Source organism: Vombatus ursinus, unplaced genomic scaffold (genome assembly GCF_900497805.2).
Source record: "Vombatus ursinus unplaced genomic scaffold, bare-nosed wombat genome assembly UNPS02014177.1, whole genome shotgun sequence".
Taxonomy (NCBI): Eukaryota; Metazoa; Chordata; class Mammalia; order Diprotodontia; family Vombatidae; genus Vombatus; species Vombatus ursinus.
The window spans coordinates 1,019,544-1,037,856 of record NW_020953955.1 but is presented as its reverse complement, the minus strand read 5'-3'; the positions used below and the strand labels follow the sequence as shown (position 1 = coordinate 1,037,856).

General features: G+C 38.3%; 1 pseudogene; it reads left to right on the top strand.

Moving 5' to 3' along the window:
- Nucleotides 1-2,656: 2,656 nt before the first annotated feature.
- LOC114041708 lies at nucleotides 2,657-3,588 on the top strand (annotated as a pseudogene).
- Nucleotides 3,589-18,313: the final 14,725 nt, after the last annotated feature.

Here is an 18,313-nt window from a genome sequence, read left to right as displayed (position 1 = left end):
AATAGCACCTACTTCCCAGGTTTTTGTGAGGATTAAATAAGATAACAATTGTAAGGCACTTTACAGAGTGCCTGGAATCTAGTAAAGACTATGTAAATGTTAGTTTTTCTCATTATTTTTCAGCAGAGAAACTGGAGTTCAGAGAGTGGAAGCCACTTTGCCCAATGTGACACAATTACATAGTTGCAGAGTTGCCATTGGAACCCAAGATTCCTGCTTCCTAATTCAAAAGAGTAACAGTCCTGTGGAGTGCCTTTTTTAACCTAAGAATATCACTAATTCTCTGTACAACTGAAGGAACTAAATAGATTCCCTTTTGTGTCTCATGCTCTATCAAAGGAAGCTTTTCTTTCTTATTTTTTAATAGTTTGTTGGTGTCCTTTCATATACATACATATAGGATATCCCAATGAACTTAGTACATTTTTAAAGCACTAATTTTTAAGGTTTAAAAAGCTTTAACAGTTTAAAATTGCACTAAGACTTTTGAGATATGTGTGTGTGCATGTGTGTGTGTATGTGTGTGTGTAGTATTTGTGTGTGTGTGTAATGAGAGAGAAAGAAAAAAAATAATCATCACGTCTCCTCCCTTTGACTCAGAATTACTACTACTAGGTCTATACCTCCAAATATATCAAAGGAAAAATGAAATGACTCATAAACATAAAAATATTCAGAGCATCTATTTTTATGTTTGCAAAGAATTGGAAAGTGAGGGAATCCCCATCAATTGGGGAATGGCTGAACAAATTATGGTCTATAAATGTGATGGAACACTACTACAGGAATACTATTCCTGTAAGAAATTATAAAGGGGTGGGGGTGTTCAGAAAAACCTGCAAAGACTTCTATGAACTGATGCAAAGTGAAGTAAGCAGAATTAGGAGAACATTGTACACAGTAACAGCAATATTATAAAGATAATCAACCTTGAAAGACTTAGTAACTCTGATCAATACAATGATCCTCTATTATCATTTTATCATTGGTCCAAAGGACTAATGATAAAAAATGCTATCTACCTCCAGATAGAGCTGCAGATGGGATCAAAGTGCAGATGGAAGCATATTTTTTCTCTCTCTATTTTTTGGAACATGTTTTATGCAAAATAATAGATTGTGTATGACTTCATATGTATAATGAGAATTGTATTTGGAACTGGGAGATAAAGAATCATGTTTGAGGAACACCAAGAAGGCCAATAAGAAAATATGAAAGGGAGTGAAGTGTAAGAAGATTTGAAATATGCTAAGGGGCTAGGGTATGAATGGCTTTAAAAACCAGTGTGTTATATTTGGTCCTGAAGCAATAGAGAGCCACTAGAGTTTACTAAATAGAGAGTGGTGATGTGGTTAGACAAGCACTTTTTGAAAACCACTTTGGCAGCTGAGTGGAGGATAAATAGAAGTGGAAGTAGAATGGAGGGAGTGAGATGTAGCAGCAAGCTATTGCAATAGTCCAGACAGATGAGGGCCTGGGCCAGGGTGGTGATGGAGCGAGTGGAAAGAAGAGAATTTTTAGGGAAAATGGTATAAAGGTAGAAAGATCAAAACTTGGCAATAGTGTAGAAATTTGGGAAGAGAGAAAAGTCAAGGATAATACCAAGGATGAGAGTCAGTTGTGACAGGAAGCATTCATTCATTTATTGAACAAGCACTTATTAAGTGCCTACTATTTGCAAGGCCTTTCACTTGATGCTCAAGAAAAAGTCAAAATGTGCCAATTCCCAGTGACGCAGAATGTTGCATTAAACATGCTATCAGATAAAGTTTGGTGTTTTTGGAGGGGAATGGGCAAAGGTTCCTTTTAGTGACCTGCTTTTCTTGCAAAGTTCAAGTCATAGGTAAGGGTGATTATTTTCTGAGAGAAAAAAGACCGTTATAGATTGGACTAGTACCCAAGTCTCCTGAATCTCCATTCAAGGTTCTGCTCAGTACGTCGCAACGCTTTTGTGACTATTCAGATGGTATAAAGTTAAATCTTTACCATTTCATATTGGAGTAATTTAGAAGAAAATGCTCGTCTGTAATGGGAGGAAGGGCAGGAGAACAAGATTCACACCCATTAGTCCCCACAGACCAGATGTGCTCTTCAACTAGAAAACCCGAGTATCTAACTGTCCACTAACTGGGTCTTTGTTGTCCTCCATTCTAAAAGTCTTTCCCAACCCCCCATGCTTCAGAGACCCATTTTCTTGAAAAAGACTGCAGAGGTGACACTAAATAACAAAACCTGGCTAAATCAGACATAGCTAGATTATGAATGGAGATACCAGGGACTGCCCTTGCTGAGTTTTTAATCCTGAGGAGATACCTTGAACCATGAGCTATGAAGACTCCCTGGTACCCTGAGCAGAATACTCCTAAGGCATCTCTTCTCCAAAGCCCTCAGGTAGTGAAGGGCACCAAAGACTCTCTCAATAATAGGAATAGGAAGCCTATTTACAGGCCAATGTCTCTTCTCTTTAGGCGCCCATGTGCCAATTCAAGGTCATGGCCATTCCATTTGATTCAAAGTGAAGAGAAGAGAAGAAAGAGATATGGACATCTCTCTGGGAGATCTGCCCCAGGAGCATCTAAAGGTAAAGGTAAACAAATGAATCAGAGCTTTTCCTTAGATGACTAATGGACTGAAAGGCACTGAAAATAGTAAGGGAATGGCATTTACTTCTCCCAACCTTTTCCAGCTCAACCAGTCTGGACACACTGAGTTTGTATTCCAAGTGTTCACCATTTCCCACAGGATCCAGGCACACCTCTGCTGCTTCTTCCTCCTTCTCTATACAATGATTTGTGTGGGAACACTGCCAACATCTGGGCTGTGTTCACCCATAGCTCCCTGCACACCCCTATGTTTGTCTTCCTTTCCAACCTATCCTTCCTAGAGATGTTATACCACTACTCTGGTACCATTGATGTTCTCCAATATCTTTGGATCCCAGAGGCCCATCCCACTGGCTGGCTGTAGGATCCAAATGCTCTTTTTTGTAACCCTTGGTGGGACTGATTGTTTCCTGTTGGCTGTCACGACATATGACCGCTGTGTGGCCATCTGCCACCCCTTGCACTATACTCTCATCATGACCCAGAAGCTATGTACTCAGATGGTGGTTGGCTCCCTGATCCTGGCTATTTTTCTTCTCTTGCGCCTCACTTCATTGGTCTTTACTCTGCCCTTCTGTGGGCATCACAGGATGATCAAACACTTCTTCTGTGATGTACCAACTGTTCTACAACTGGCCTGTGCTAATACTCACATTCCCCAGGCTGTTGCCTATGTAGGGAGCATCATTCTCCTGACCATCCCATCCTACATCTTCATCACCAACATCATCTTGCACATTCGCTCAGCTGAGGGCTGCCAGCGGTCCTTCTCCACCTGCTCCTCCCATCCCACTGTGATCCTGGTACAATATGGCTGCTGCAGTTTGGTCTATTTCATCTTCCTTCAAGCACCACAGAGGAGAATGATAGACAGCTTGCCTTGGTCTACACCTTTGTCACCCCCCTGCTTAATCTCCTCATTTATACCCTTCGGAACAAGGATGTCAAAAATGCTCTGAAAAAAGTCATGAACAGTACTAGATAACCAGATCTACTCAGTATCAATCAATTTTAAAAGCATTTATTGTATGTTAGTTATAATGGTATATGCTATACTAAGCATTGAGGATTTAAAAAATAGTCATAGTCCCTGCCTTCAAGGAATTTAGATTCTAATGGAATTTCCTGACAATTCCTGAATAGAGGGAAGAAATTACAGTCACTGGAGTTGAATTTTAATTTAGCCAAGAGACTTTTTGTTGTTTTTTAATAAGCGTCCCAGTCTGTGGCAAGCACAACCATTATCTTTAAATACATCAGTCGTTAAGTATTGCAGAGCTAGTAAGCGGCAGAGGCAAAATTCAAACCCAAATTCCTAACAGCAAAATCAACCCTATCCATTGTGCCAGGTAAGATAAATAAAGAATTTGGTGGAGTCTCTTTGGTATTAAGGCTTGCTCATAGTCAACACATGAAGTACCCTGTTCCTGTCTCCACCCCCCAACTCCAGTTCTCACTACAGGGGAAGGTTTTTGGCTCATCAGACTGTATAACGCCAATTCTTGACTGATGATTTTCAAGGTATCGCTATTGAAATTTCTTTTATAGTTTAATTGTTTTAATTACTTAAAAATATTAACAAGCATAAAGCTCTATTAACATAGAAATTCTAGCAAAGCCAAATGGAGGAAAATAGTGAATCCAGGAGGCAAAGGTAAAGTCATTATTTGTGGTGCTTCTCTTGGGGTGAAGATAGAATTCTTTCACCTCACCAGAAATTCCTCACCTGAATTTCTGGCAAGGTAAATAGAACCTTTGTCTAGTGTAATCTACTATTCAGCATTTCAGGTTTTATACAAACTGGAGGAATACTCACATTGTCTGTAATCAGGCAGCAATGCAGGCCACCTTATCACAGTTGGATCTGGTTGGATCCGGTTGGATCCAGTGACTCAGGCACATACACCCAAATACACACACTGGTATGCATGTGCACATATGAACACATGCATGTGCACGTACACTTAATTGGACTATAAGTGTGCTTGGAAATAAAGGGAAGGTGAAGATGAGAGTTCAGAATTCAACCCAGTGATAAGTAGAATCCATTATCAAGGTTGCTTCCTTTGACTCCGCTCCAGGCAGACTAAGATCTCCAGGGAATTTATGGTGTTACTATAAACTTGTTTGCTCCAGTTTTATACAGTAGCACTTGGGTGAAAATACACGGGTGCCCTCAGGATGTGCTCACATTGTCAGAGAAAGCTCTTATTGACATTTCATCCTTTTCAGAAACAGCAGAGTCAGCCTGAGGCCAGCAGTAGCTTGTTAGTTGACCAGTTGGCCTGATTCTTTTAACAGCCTGCATTCTACATGACAGAAAATGACAGAATTTCCAAGTCAAAGAATTAATTCCTGTTAATCAGGGCGACAATCATAACTGTCCCTCCTTCCTCATGGGGCCTTGTATGGATTACATGAAACAATGGACAAGAAATTGCTTTGTCAACATAGAAATATAGGATAATTCCAGCGAACTTGGGCTGATTGATGTCAGATGTTACCCATAATAAGAAGTTTCAGCGTGAAAGGTTTTTCTACTTATGTTTGAAAGATGTTTTTTGAGAGCTCTTCATTCATTTCTCTATTTTCTCACTCGTTCAACAAGTATTGGAGACTTACTAATGGCCAATTGCTATAGTAGACCCCATAAAGTATACAATAAACATATGTTAAGGTCTTATGAGGTATAAAGCTTGGTGTTCAGCACCGAATGAGATTTTTAAGAATTAGAGAATACACAGAATCTATCCTTGTGGATACAAGATAAAAATATGGAATACAGACATACAAAATACAGAAACATAGATTTACTCTCATTCATTCATAAAAAAATTTTATTAAGATTCCACTATTTGTCAGGTGATGAGCTAAGTGCTGGTGATATAAGATAAAAAAAATATAGTCCCAAAATCACAGAATGTTGACTATGCTGTCAAGTGAAGTGGTTCAGATTATAAGTTTTGTTTATTTTTCATTTATTACAATGAAGAGCTCAATATCAATGGTATTTGACTTTACCAACAGTATAAAAAAATATTAATTTTTTTTAATGACAGTCCATGCCTTCAGTAAGCTTCATACATTGTGCTAAGAGGTCAACAGCATGAACAGAGACATATATAATGTAAAACGAGTTTTGATTGGGGCAAAGAAGTGATCAAGACAAATTAGTCAAGGATAATTTGAGAAAGGAGAAAAAACTTGCAAATCTCCACCAATGGAATCTCCCACCATTGCAGAGCTTGGTTTTCTCTGTCTGCACTCTTGGAATTCCCCAAATCATATTTCATGAATAGACATCCAGAGTTGAATAACTTTTTTTTCATATATTCATTATATTCAAGGATCATTAGAGACAAAAGCATGAGGGAGTGAAGCCTTTAATTCATGGAGAGTTTAATGTGGGCTCTAAGGGAGTCTGAAGTAAAAAAAATGGAGTTTTCCTGATGGCCCTGAGCACTTTTCTGGGTAACAAGTTTTTAGAAGCATAGAGAGAGAGAGTGCTGTGCAATATATTGAGGACATAAAGACTCAAATGAAAAGTATTTCATTTTAGATGAAATTTAACTTAAAGAAGCCACTACACCCTGCTACAGAATACAACATGAAAACGGGTAAATAAACAAAAGTACTTTGAGTAAGAAGAAATCTCTGAATCTGAGAGATTCAGAAATGCATTTCCATAGAAGGTGAGACTTAAACTGAGCCCTAAAGAAGGCTATGAATTTTAATAGGAGAAGTTCAGTGGAGAGTGAATTCCATGTATAGGGAACCACCTCAGCAAAGGCACAAAGGTGGGATATAGAATGTTGAGGTCAGGGAATGGTAAGTAGACCAGGATGGCTGGAATGTAAAGTACATTAAGGAGAATTCTATGAAATAGGTAAAAGGTAGGAAATAGAAAAATTCAGTAGTCTGTATCCAAATTACACAGGGCTTTCAACCAAGCTGAAGAGATTTTTCATTGAGGCAATAGGGAGCCACTGAAGATTCTTTTTTGGAGATAGGGGACAATGTCACATCTGTTATTCAGAAAGATTGTTTTCAATGTGTGGAGGACATATTGGAGAGATAAGAGACTGAAAGCAAAGATATTGATTAGCAGACTACTGCAAATGTGCAAGTCGAGATTGATGAGGGCTTGGTCTAGGCTGGTGGCCTTAGTGGAGAGAAGCGGACAGAAGCAAGAGACATCGAGGCATAATGAACAAGACCTGACAATTAACTGAACACATAGCTTTTGAGATGCGTCAAGGACATCTAGGTAGAAATGTCCTACGAGAGGTTATGATTTGAAGTTGAAAATCAGTGGAGAGATGATCAAACAATAAACATTAAGTCCCCACTGTTTTCCAGGCACTATGCTAAACACTGAAGATACAAAAAGAGGCAAAAGACAGTCTTTGCTCTCACAGAGCTTACGGTCTAATAGGGAACACAACATGCAAACAAATACATACAAAGTAAGCTCTACATAGGATAAGTAGGAAATAATTAATAGAGGCAAGACATTAGAATGAAAGAGAATTGGGAAAGGCTTTCTGACAAAGATGGGATTTTAGTTGGGATTTAAAGGAGGCCAGGGAGGTCAGTAGTCAGAGCAGAAAAGGGAGAGGATTCCAGAGATGGGAGACCGCGAGAGAGAATGCCTGGAGCTAAGAGATGGTGGGGTGGATAGAGAGATCTAGGAGTCATTTAGATGTGCTCCAGATCATTTACGGGTCAGAAACTAATTATTACCCAAAGGAGACTTAGAGAATAGCTCTCATTGCAGAGCTGATTTCTAGGAAATGGAAGAGAAGGGGGCAGGATCTTTAGTTCTACTACTATTTTTTCTGATCTGAGTTCTGAGGCCTGCTTAATTTTATTTTTGTTTAGGATAAATGTGTGCATGCATATATACATGTTGTAGAAATCTATGTGTATTGTTTATACAATGTACCTGTGTCTATATATGTATGCATGTATATTTGTGTGCACATTCATTCATACAAGCATCTATTTTTGGTAAGGTTCTTGAGTTACAGGTCCTCCTTCTTCCTTGATCTACCCAGTGGAAAAATGCAAGTATTTGCCTCCTGATTTTTGGTCTAATGATTTTGTTCTGAACATGTCTATCTAAATAAAGATTTTAATTCTATAGTGCTCATACACTCCAAAGGTTAAAAAAAGACTTTAGAGTCTGCATGTTAGAACCAAAAGAGACCTATAACATCACATATTACAACCTCTGGGTAGAGGTTGGAATAGGGGACCTTTTAAGTTTTTTGATTCTGAGAATCTTATTATGATATTAGACCACTATACCTCATGCCTGCTCTTAGTGAGAAAGCTTCTAATACCTCTCCATTACATACTATCTCCTAATTGCAAATAAATCCTTTTCAATCTGAGACTTTTTCCTTTTTAAAAACAGAAATGAGTGGTGTATTCTCTCTAAGAGCATTCTTGGTTTTATCCTTTATATAAATATTCTTTTGATCTTATTCTTTATATTTTCATTTTATTCTTTTTGTGTTATTCTTTATGTAAATATCCATAGCTTTTTTGCACAATGGATAAAGTCTTAGACCTGGAGTCCGGAAAATCTGAGTTTCGATCCAGCCTCAGATACTTCTTGTGTCATCCTGAGTAAGTCACATAACATCAATCTGTCTCAGTTTCCTCATCTATAAAATAGAGATAATAATATCTTCTACCTCGTCAAGCAGTTTTGAGGATAAAAATGAGACAATATTTGAAAGGCATTTTTCAAATCTTAAAGCATTATCTGAATGTTAACTATTATTAATTATTATATGTTATATTATTCTAGGTATTTAAACCATGAATTATATTTGTATTCCTGGTATCAATGCCAACTGATCAAAATGGATAATTTTCAAGCTATATTATACTAAATTTTCCAGAATGTTGCTTAATAGTTGATATCAATATTCCTTAATGACACTGGTCTCTGGTTTGTTCTTAGTGGCTGTCCTTATAGATAATATCTAGACAAGCATTTATCAAACTTTCGGTCTCAGTTCCTTCTTAACCTCTTTTTTTCCCTTTTTAAATAGTATTTTTTTCCCAATTACATGTCAAGACAATTTTTAGCACTCGTTTTTACAAGATTTTGAATTCTAAATTTTTCTCCCTCCCCCCTTCCCCTCCCTTCTTCAAAAAAGGGTAGGCAATTTAATATAGGTTATATGTGTGCTATCATGGAGAACATGTAGTCACAGTTGTTAAAAAAAAAAGGAACAGATCAAAAGGGAAAAAAACACAAAAAAAAGAATTATGAGTGAAAAAAAGAATGTTTCAATCTGCCTTCAGAGTCCATCAGTTCTTTATCTGGATATGGATGGCATTTTCCTTCATGAGTCTTTTGAACTGGTCTTGGATCATTGTGTTGCTGAGAAGAACTGAGTCATTCATAGTTGATCATCACACAATGTTGCTGATACTGTGTACAATGTTTTTCTGGTTCATCAGTTCATATAAGTCTTTCTGGGTTTTTCTGAAATCTACCTGTTCATCATTTCTTATAGTACAATAGTATTCCACTACATTCATATGCCACAGCTTGTTCAGGTATTCCCCAATTGATGGGCATCCCCTCAATTTCCAATTCTTTGCCACCACAAAAAGGACTACTATAAATATTTTTGCACAGGTAGTCTCTCTTAACCTCTTAAAAGTTATTGAGGACCCCAAAGATCTTTGGTTTATATAGGATATGGATGTAGAGAGAGGGAGGAGGGGTATTATTATTTACTATATTTGATATTAAAACAGCTTAGTATTCTCATGAAAATCATTTAGACCTCATAGACTGCCTAAAAAGATCTCACAGACCTAAGGGTACCCGGATCACACTTTGAGAACTGCTGATCTAGTCCAATCCTCTTATTTTACAGATGAGGAAATGGGCACAGCAAGTTTAAGTAAATTTCTCAAGGTCACACAGGTACTAAGAGCTAGAATTTGAATCCACATTGTCCAACTTTGAGCCCAGCACTCTTTCAACTACATTTTCTTGTTCTCTGCTTTATATTTGCCAAATTTTGGAGCCCACGACCATAGTTTCACATTAAGACAATTTAGTAAGATTTGCTATCTTTCTCTGTTTCAGAACAGTTTTTATAGTTAAAATATTATTTATTCTAGCTAGACCCTTTCAAACCACAGACGTGGGGAAAATTAGCACCCTAATGAATTCAATCAGTCCTGGGGATGAAGGGATATGCTGGCATGCCAACATTTGCCCACATATCTGTGACTTCAAAAGGTATCCCGTGTTTCTTTCAAAGTCTGCTTCTCCCCTCTCATTGACAGGGTCACCCCAGGTCTAGAATCTGGATGTTCTAGGTTCCAGAATGCAATTTTCTCTGTCTACCCCAATGTGTTGAGGCACCTGGGAACTAACCACATCAACCAGGTATGCTAGGGTGCTGGCCATGGAACCAGGAAGACCTGCATTCAAATCCAGCCTCATATACTTCCTAGCTGTGTAACTCCTGACCAGTCACTTAACTCTTTCTGTCACAATTTCCTCATCTATAAAACTGAACAACAACAAGGTTGTTGATAGGATCAAATAAGGTAACATATTACAGTGCTTTGCAAATCTTAAAGTACTATATAAATATGAGCCACAATTATTACTAATACTCATTTTCCAAGAACCATGTCAGGTGCCACTGACTCGCTGGAACCTTTCCTGATCCTCTCAGTTGGAAGCAATTTTTCCCTCCTCATATTTTTCTGGAGCATTTTCTCTGGATATTCCCCTTGCCACAACTGTTCCCTTTTGTACCATACTTCTCCTTGTAAATCTCTTACTGTCCCACTCCCCAAAGAGTAGGACCTCGTTGATGGGAGCCACTGTGTTACATTTTATCTCTGTATCTTCAGTACCATGGTCAATTCTTTGCACATGAGAAACACTTTAAATCATTTTTGTTTAATTAGAATTTTTTGACTTTTTTCACTTGAGAAAACTGAAATTTTCCTCCCTTCAGCCACATCCCTCACAAATTGGTATAAAATTGTGGCTTAGCCATTTCCCCCTGGAGAAATTTACTACAAGACAACTTAAGTCCCTGATGGAGAGAAGAAAAAAAGAAGTGGCAATGAGAGCAAGATTCTCTCCTACCAGTCTCCAGGCTCCAGTTGGGATGTCCACCAAACAAGCCCATAGAGATCTGAATGTCCATTAGCCTTATCTGAGTTATCCTCAATTCACAAAGTTTTCCCCAAACCCCTCTGCTTCAGGGACCCATTCCCCTGAAAGAGACCTGAGAGAGGACAGTAAATAGTCTGATTAAGGAAGAATATGACTAGATTGTGAATGGAGTCAATGGGGATTACCCTTGTTGAGCTTCCTCATACTGCAGAAGCATCTTAAACCTCAATCTAGAAAGTATCCATGGCACACATGACCGCTACACTTTAAAGCTGCCTCTACTCCAAGACCCTCAGGTAGGGAAGGATACCAGAGTCTGTTCCCACCTCCAGATCTATGAGATCTAGCCAGAGAGTAAAGGAAGGGGGAATACCCACTAGGCAGGTCTTTCTTTTCTAGCAAGCACTGTACCCTTTGAAAGTCAAGGAACCTAATTCCATTTAAATAAATGATAAGGTAAGGAAGAGAGTAATTGAGCTTTGCTGTAGACTGGCACAAGAGTATCTCAGGACAAAAGCAGACTGCTGATCAGAGTTTTTCCTTAGTTGGCTGATGGATTCAGAGACACTGGAAGGAGGTAAGGGGAGGTGATTTCACTGCTTCCTTTTCATTTACTTGTATGACTTGAGGTCCCAAGATTTGGCATTGGGGAAGTCCCTTAGAGATAATTCAGTCCAAACCCTTTCATTTTACAAAGAAGAAAACTGAGTCCCAGTGAAAGGAAGTGTCTTGCCCCAGAAAATACAGTCAACTGAAGGCTTCTGGTTTCAAATCCAGTATGCTTTTCTTCCTAATGGGCTTTTCAGGGGTCATCTTTGAAGGATGTATAAACTAACCTAGCCACTCAGCCCTCATTCTGGATTATGGCATAGACTGTATAGATTGTTAGAGGTAACAGAGATCTTTGATATCAATAAAGTCCAAAGATAAGCTCTCCCAAATATGACCAATACAGTCATTTCTTTTGCTAGGGATTATCCTTAGAAAGTTATTTAAACCAAATTTGATAGTCCTTCACCTAAATGGCTAAATACATGGATTGATCCATCCATATTTGAAACAAAGGAAGGTTCCTTTTGGGGGGAGGGGAGTCAGAAGTCAGTAGGTTAGTGGGCAGTGATAGATAATGGGAAGAAAAAAGAGTGTCAAGGAAAGATTTGAAATTCACAGAAGAAATGAAAGAAATTGCAGAGGAGAACATAGAGAAATTTTTATAAAAACTTATTCAATTGTGTGTATACATATATGCTTCTGAAAGGTTAATTGTTACAGAAATTCACAATTTCTTACACAATCCTTTTTCTTATTTTTGTATATTGCCATATTTGTGGTTATTGATGGTTATTAGGTTCACAATAATAAAAAAAAAAGTTTAAAGACAGAAAAAAGTAGATCAATTGGACCTACTCCCACATATTATATTAGAGGATTCATTGCCATTGAATCCAGTTCTCAGGACCTCCATCTTCCAAGACATACTTCAATAGCTCAGGTGTACCAGTATTATCTCACAAAGTATACCATAAACTGAAGTACAGGACAGACCCTAGAATGAAGAGATGTGGGATCTAAAAGCAATTTTGCAGCTAACTTGCCATGTGACATTGGGAAATAATTCATTCCACTTCAATTAGAACTGGAAGTTCCCTTAGAGACCATCTGGCCCAACCCTACCTTTTTTTTAGAAATGAGAAAACTGAGGCTTGGAGTGGTTAGTTAGACTACCCATAGTCACATAGCTAGTAAAAGTCTGAGGCAAGATTTGAACTCAGGTCTTCTGGACTGTTAAGTCAAGCATTCCATCCACTATGCCACCTATCTGCCTCAGTTTTCTCATCTGTGAAATTAAAGGGGTGGTAGACTTAATACTCTGTAATACTTCCAGCTCTAACATTCAATGAGTCTAATTCCTCAAGGGCAAGGCCCACATCTCCCACTTCTCTGTATCCCTCAAAGTACCATGTACACTGCTGGGCACATAATCATGCTCAATAGATGTTTGTTCATTCAATGATTAAATAAACCCAGACAGACTTCATGCCACAGCACCAGAAAAGTCCCCCAGCTCTGGTTGTCAATTGAATCAGGGAGAAAGTAGACACAGCATCTCCCAATCCTTCATGTTCACCTCTCCCTCCTTGGCTCATACAGCCTAGTCTCAGAGCTCCAAGCCCAAGGAGTTTAACTTTCTTGAGTCAGAAAATATCCAAGCTCCTACCATATAATTATGAAATGACATCCCACAGGACCCAACTGCAAGACGCTTTCATCTCTATAATTCATGGAAAAGGGATTATCCTTAGAAAGTTATTTAAACCAGATTTGATAGTCCTTCACCTAAATGGCTAAATACACGGATAGATCCGTGATCTCATACCATCATAGACTTAGCGATGGAAGGGACCTTGGAGCTGATCCAGTCCAATCCATAGGTATTCCATGAGGAAACTGAGGACCAGAGAAATGAACTTGCTCATGGTAGAGTTCTAAAGCTGCAATTTGAACACAGATATCTTGGTAGTAGTAGTAGTAATAGCAGTAGTAGTAGTAGTAGTAGTAGTAGTAGTAGTAGTAGTAGTAGTAGTAGTAGTAGTAGTAAGCATTTAAATAGTGTTTTGTAGTTTTCAAAGCACTTTATATTTGTTAATTCACTTGGTATTCATAATAACTCTATGAAGTAGATGTTACTATCCCCATTTTACAGATGAGAAAACTGAAATAGAGCTTAAACAACTTGCCAAGTATTATCTAGATAGTAAGAGTTTGTGGCAGGATTTGAACTCAGGTCTTCCTGACTCCAAGTCCTGTGTACTATCCATTTCACTACCTAGCTGCCAAGATTCTTTCCTCTTTACCATACAGAATATCCATACAGATCGATATTCATCTACACAGATGTAGATGGTAACCCACAACTGTTGTCTTCAAGGATCTTATGCCCTCCCTGGGAAGGATATTTATACATCATTCTAGTCATTCTTCTCCACGTCCTCCCATTAACTCTCCATGGAGAAGTTACTAAATGTAGCGGCTTCCTTCCTCTAGGTCAGGAGTTCCTAATCTAGAATCTGTGGACCCCCCGATGTCCATAGGCATTTATGGAGCAATTTCACAGAGCCAATAAACTTAGGTGGGAAAAAAAATCTTAATTCAGCAAAATTGGTTTCCTTTGCCATTCTGTGTATTTTATTTTACTCGTTTAAAAACATTTTGACATTGTGCATAACTTAAAAAAAGGTTTAAATTTCTGTTCTAGGTCTTTTTTGCATTTTGTGAGCTGTCTTATAACAGCTGAAATGTTTCATTATCCCCCTCTAATCCCTAGAGTGTTTAGCTATTAGAAGAGAAGGGAAACACCCCAGGGTTCCTTACCAATGTTCTTTGTCTTGAAATCACTACTAGCCTATACACAGGACAGGTTTGTCCCACCAACACTTTCTTTTAGTTCAATGTGATTCAACAAACATTTGTCAAACTCTTAATATCATTGGTTAGTGCCATGATACATAAGCCAGGCAGCATAAGCTTGAATAAAACTGATGTTTAATCATCAGAGTAGGAGCATTGTGAGTCATGAAATCACAGGGTTGTACAAGAATCCTTAAATAGCATGTAATCCACCCTCATTTTATAGACAAGGAAGCTGTGGCCCATAGCAGGGGGAAAAACGTTGTTTGTCTAAGTTCAACAGCTAGTTAACAGGGGTTATGAAGGGCTTTAAAAGCTAAACAGAAGAATATATGTTTTATTTAAGAGTCAATACAAAGCCCCTAGAGTTGGTATAGTAGGGGAGTGACACAATCAGATCTGTACTTCAGAAAAATTACTTTGGCAGCATCATAGATGGTGAAATAAAGTGTGGAGAGACTTAAAACAGAAATCAGCAAGAGGGTGTTGTACTAATCTAGGCTAATTGTGATGAGAGCCCATACTAAAGTAACTATGGCAACCATGTGAGTAGAAAGAAGGGGCAAGAGATGTTGGGGAGGCAGAAACAGTAAGATTTGGCAAGTTATTGAAGATGTGGGATGAGGGAGAGTAAGGAGTAGAGGATAACACCAAGATTATGAACCTGGAAAGAGAGAAGAATGAGTTATGGGGAAAGATAATGAGTTCTGTTTCAAGCACATTGGGTTTGAGATATCTTCCTGACATTCATTTTTAATGCCCAATAGACAATTGGTGATGCAAGACTCAAAGTCAAAAGAGAGATTGGAACTACATATCCAAATCTGACAATCACTGGCATAAAATGATTGTTTAAAATATGTGAGTTGATGAGGTCAACAAGAAAGAGCGCAGGAAGAGAAGAGTAAAGGACCTAGGACAGAGTCTTAGGTGACACTCCCCAGATACGGGGCATGATCAGGATAATGAATAAGCAAAGGAGATTAGAAAGGAGCAGTTGGAGAAGTAGGAGAGAGTAACGTCAAGAAGCCCCAAGAGGATAAAGCATCTAGGAAAAGAAAGTGTTCAACAGGCTTAAACTCAATAGACAATTTGAAAATGATGAGAACTGAAAAAAGACCATCTGATTTATCAATTAACAGATCTTTAATAACTTTGTAGAGAGCCGTTTCAGCTGAGTAACAAGGATGGAAGCCAGAGTGCAAAGGACTGAGGAGTGATTGAAAAAAGAGGCAGTTGAAACAGTGAGTGTAGACAGTTTATTCTAGGAGTATTGTGGAGGAAGGAAATGAAGTGGGAAATAGGCCAATTGCTGGAGGGGGTGGTTAAGTCCAGTGAAGTTGTTTGGTTTTGTTTTTTTTTTTAATATGGGGAAGATAGAGTTAAAGGCAGGAGGAAAGGAGCAAGTAGATAGGGAAAGGCTGAAGATAGGGGGGAGATGATTGATGTTATAATCTGCTGGAAAAGATAAGAGGAGATGGGATCAAGAGGACATGTGGAAGAATTGGTCTTGTCAAAGAGAATGGTTACCTCTTTGTCAGAGACTGAAAATAGAGAGTGGGGAATATGAAGAGGTTTTGAGATGAAAAAGAGAGTAGAGGGAGTTCACAGTGAATGATTTCATTTTTTTTTCAAAAAAGTAATCCACAGAGTCCTCAACTGTGGGAGAAGAGAAAGGAGAGGTGTGAGGTTTGGGGAGAGAAGAGGCTGCTTAGAAAGATTTTTCTGGGGAACAAGATAAGGAAACAGAAAAGGAAGAATAAACAACTTGGCTTGCTGCTGTGAGAGTACAGATGAAGTCAGATAATATGAATTTATAATGTACCCAAGAAGCGTTCCTTCTTCAATTACCAAGAGTATCCCAGTTTCTCTTCCTGGTTAATGGAAATGAATATGTGTCCTTTCAGTTATTATGTGCTCTATATAAGGGATGCTGATTTTCTCTCCTACCTAATGAGACTGCAAGAGCTGTTCTAATGTAGAAAGTACTGGACTGGGTGGCAGAAGAGCTGGGTTTGAATCTTGACTAAGTTATTTAGTAGCTGTATGACCTCAGACAAGTCTGGACCTCAGTTTCCTCTACAAGGACTTTTCTACAAATGGCTATAGTTTTATGAATGTTCTAGGATTTATTCAAGAGATAATGATATTCTGTTACTTGATAGAATATCAACATATCTATATTGAAAGAGGCCTTAGAGGTCATCTTGTCCAGCCCATGTTGGAGCAGGAATCTCATCTACCACGTTTCTAACAAATGATCAGTGGTGAAGACCTTACAGTCTCTGGAAGCAGCCCATCACAATGTGGGACAGCTCCAATTATCAGCAATATTTTTCTTTCGCCATTCTCAAATCAGTTTCTCTGTAGCTTTCCCCCATTGATCCTAGTTCTTTCTACTGGGGCCAACCTAAACAAGCTTAATAATCTTTCTCCCACAGGACAACACTTAAAATACTTGAAGACAGATATTGAGGCACCTTCAGTCATTTCTTCTCTATTTTCTCTATCTATACATCAAGGAAAGATTTTATGAGTTGTGGGAATATTAGCACTGCCTCCGTTTCTCCTCGGTGTGATTTACAATCCTATTCTAAGATAATCAGATCAGTTTATTTAGATGTGTTCAGCCTCATTCAAAAGAGAAATGCCAGAATCCTAACAGGTTTAGGTGCCTATACATCATTCTTAGGTTCTATATGAAGAGAAATAAATATATCATAGAATAGCCAATAGTCAATAAACCAGGAACAGAGCTAAACACGAGGGATTTTTTTAAAAAATGCTTTCTTAGAATTAGAGCTATCCTGGGGCAACTAGGTGGCACAATGGATAGAGCCCTGAAGTCAGGAGGACCTGAGTTCAAATCCAGCCTCAGACCAAACACTCAACACTCACTAGCTGTGTGATCCTGAGCAAGTCACTTAACCTCAATTGCTTAAAAAAAAAGAAAAAAAAGAATTAAAGCTATCTCAAAAAGGAACAGATTGCTTCTGGAGGCAGTGATCCATCCTTCACTAGAGTCCCTCAGCAAAGGCTCAAGAAGAACTTGGTAGGTATGTTGTAGAGTGGAAACATTCACATATTGGTAAGACTAAATTATCTCTAAAGTCCCTTCTAACCCTGAGATTCTATGATATTTTCAATTTATTTATGGCCTTCAGAGCCTTAACGAAAAGTGTGCAACTGTTAGGCAAGGTGGTACACAACCAATATTAGTTGAAATAACTACCTTTCTTCTGCTCTTTTCCTCTCTTTTATTTTTTCTAGCTTCTTTCTTCCTTTTTTTATCTTTGTCTCTCTTCTACCTTCTCCTGCCATTATCCCACTTGCCAATTCCTGTCATCATCTTCATCATCATCATCATCGACATGCTTCTCCTCTTTCTTTTCCTCATCTTCCCCTTCATCCTCTTCCTCTTGTTCTTCTTTTTCTTGTTTTTCTCATCCTGTTCCTATTCCTCTTCCTCTTTCTTCTCATTCTCCTCTTCCTTTTCTTTTTCGTCTTTCTCCTCCTCTTCTTTTTTCTTCAGGTTTGGAGCTTATAGAATAGTTGCTTATAAAACTATATATTGATATTGCTAGGTGCCATAATGCTACTGTGGAAAAGCAAAACCTCCACCAGAGAAGAGTTAACTCGACTTTCATTTCTAGAACATAATATTTTCACGTGAAGGGAGGTAATGTAGACTGTCAGATCTCAAAAGGACTTTAGAATATGAAATATAGACTACCAGAACCAGTATATGCCTTTGAACACAGGATTCAGAACTAAGAACTTTAGAATATAAAATGGCAGAATGGGACAATGGTTTCCATGAAAGTTTGAATGAACCCTAGAACTTTGAACTTTGAATCTCTGAGCTGAAAGGAACGTTAGTAAACATGACATAGACTGTTAGAACTAGAACAAATTAGGGAGGTCATCTAATCCAAGCCCTTCCTTATATAAATAAGGATAACTAAGACCCAGAGAGATGAAATGATGGGTCAAGATGATTTTAACCAGGTCTTGAAATCTGAAATGGTGTGATCTCATCACATGCTATGTAATAGTGGTTCAGAAAGGGTGGACTGACTGACTGCCTTGAAATGTGTGCTTATTCTCCAATGACAATGGGCGTTATAGT